This window comes from Osmia lignaria, unplaced genomic scaffold, assembly GCF_051020975.1.
Source record: "Osmia lignaria lignaria isolate PbOS001 unplaced genomic scaffold, iyOsmLign1 scaffold0012, whole genome shotgun sequence".
Lineage (NCBI taxonomy): Eukaryota > Metazoa > Arthropoda > Insecta > Hymenoptera > Megachilidae > Osmia > Osmia lignaria.
Genome location: NW_027478166.1, coordinates 150001 through 152500, shown reverse-complemented (window position 1 = coordinate 152500; position 2500 = coordinate 150001). Strand labels below are relative to the sequence as shown.

Sequence of the window (2500 nt, the reverse complement as noted above, 5' to 3'; positions counted from 1 at the left end):
TGAAGCCTCCTAGAGCTTTAAGCCATGCGAGACATTGAAATGCTGTTTTAACGGGAGCATGCATAATTGCTGCAAACATACTTTTATCACAAGTTCTAGCCACGCCACGGAGGCTTCGAAGTTCCTTCACCATTCGCTTTCCTCTCTTTTGTTACACAGTTTCAGACTACGATCAGGGGTACCGAAACGCTGTATTGATTGTAAACAACCATTTTTATCTTGGAGCGGAGCGTTCCTTTACTCGTTAGATTTGTCTTGTCGCGTGTGTATTCGCTTTTTCGACGCTTTTTAACCATTTAACTTGTTTAGCGAAGCTAAACGCACAGACAGACAAAAAAAAAGGAACAGCATCGCGCGTCAAACAGCGACGACCCATCTGAAGCGATCTTTCATTTATACACCGTTTGTAAACAGAGAGATGTATAAAGCGCGGGGAATCATTCGAAACCCTGGGGCTATTCGAGCTTGCATTTCAGCAAATTATCATCTCAAACATTTCACTCGTTTGCTTTTTCTAAATTTATAGGAGAGCTTCTTTCGTTTATTTTTGACACACCTTTCGTAAATATCGTTTCTGGCAACGTCGGGAGCGTGGATTTCTACAAGTGAACAATCGCGCCGATCCGATAACTTCCAGCAGGATGGAGAATCTTTATAGATTATCTTCCGAGAACTCGGTGCTTTCACGGGCGGTCGTTTATAAATTTTAACGAACGACTCGCGCGCCGTGACGCACTTGCGCTAGTTCGAAGAGATATTTCGAAATTTGTTTCTCTCCTTTAACGGCCTGCATTTAGTGTATCGGTTGCGATTTTCGTCACATCGTTTCCACGACAAACGCCGACGAACTGCCCAACTATCGCTCGTACGTTGCGACTCTTTCTTTGTTTATCGTTCATTCATTCTTTCAATTTCGTTCGATAATCCCGCTCCGAAACGTTCTACTTTCGTTGAACGACGGCGAGATGTTTAGAAAGAAATGAATTACTCTTTTTTCGAGAAGCAAACGCAAGCAGTCTTTTGTTAAGAAAACGACCCTCAGCCAGGCGTGGTCCAGGAATTGTATCCGTGGACCGCAATGTGCGTTCGAAATGTCGATGTTCATGTGTCCTGCAGTTCACACGTTGACGCGCAATTAGCTGCGTTCTTCATCGACCCACGAGCCAAGTGATCCACCGTTCAGGGTAATCGTAAAATTTTGTATTTCAAACTCTTTAGATCTTTAGAGTGTTATTTTCATTATTAACACGCATCACATTCGATACCCACATCACTCTCCCACCCGGCGCGTGCGGGAGAGCGAATTCGGGCGTCGCCAACGTATTTGTTTGTTTGTTCGATCGTTGACGACACGATCGCGTCCAAGGACGGAAACCGTCGGAGAAACGCCCAGTGGCACGCTCCTCTCGACGGTCGGGCGTAAAGTACATTTAAAAACCTTGAAAAGTACGAACGCACACAAGGAATGCGAGCGCGCGTCCTGTCGCTGAATCGTGGGTTGCGAGATTCGAACAGACACACGGCCGGCGACGATCGGTCTAACTAATGGACACATAGTTTTTCAAAGACTCGCTATCGTCGCTTCTCAGCCGGTCCGTAAACAACACACATCGATCAGGCGGACGCACGAATCTTACCACGGTGCGTGTTTCGTAGATTCCAGGTTACCCGCAAGTACCTCTCTCTCCCTCTCGAAAGAGGAATCTCGATCCGTCCTTTTTGGACAATGGAGAAATCTTTTTATCGCAACACGGATGGCAAAGAAACAACCAAAGCGTAGGAGCGTGGGGACGAGAGCGACGAAAAGAACGTCGCGAAAACAAAGTTTCGACGGTTGCTCGTTCTAATACATCGTAGTTTCAACTCTCTCAGTTTTAACCACTCCTAGACGCTTCGTAAACTTTTAACAATTCTTCGCCTCCGCGAGTTTCATTTCGAATAGAGCGAACGCAACACGGACCAAAAAAACTCCGGTGATGCCAGATCATTTAGCAAAGATCAGACGGCGGGTCATCTGTATTCCTTTTCTCTCTTTTTTATATCTTTCCATTTAACTAGGGTGTCGCAACGACGGGTACATTTATATATTTATATATATTGTATTTCAATTTTAATGATCCTTCACTTTCGGTTTGTAATAATATGATCCTTCTTTCATTTCGATCCTTCATATTGTAGGTTAACCAACAGAAGTTTGTTTTTTTACGACTTGTATTTTTGTGGTTTGTTTGTTTGTTTCTTACGACTTGTTTGTACCCGATCAAGTAGACGACGACCCATAAGTATAAGTTAGAGAGATAAAGGTCGAGAGACCTCACGCAAGCGTCTTTTACTTCCATTCACATCAGCCAGAGAGAAATGGTCCGGCGTCGTGCTCTTTGGCGCCGTTGGTCGCACAGTTTTTTTGCCGGCGGTTCCGAACGGACGGGAGAAACGCGATGAGTAATCAAAGCGACCTCCGCACGTAACCGTGTCGGTGTAATTTTACCGCATCGCAGCG

The 2500-nt window shown here is 45.1% G+C and overlaps 1 non-coding gene across 1 annotated transcript; it reads right to left on the bottom strand.

Annotated features, from left to right (window-relative positions):
* Window positions 1-1032: 1032 nt before the first annotated feature.
* On the bottom strand, window positions 1033-1187 carry LOC143306549 (5.8S ribosomal RNA). The gene has a single exon (XR_013063905.1). It is a non-coding gene; the product is annotated as a 5.8S ribosomal RNA (ribosomal RNA).
* Window positions 1188-2500: the final 1313 nt, after the last annotated feature.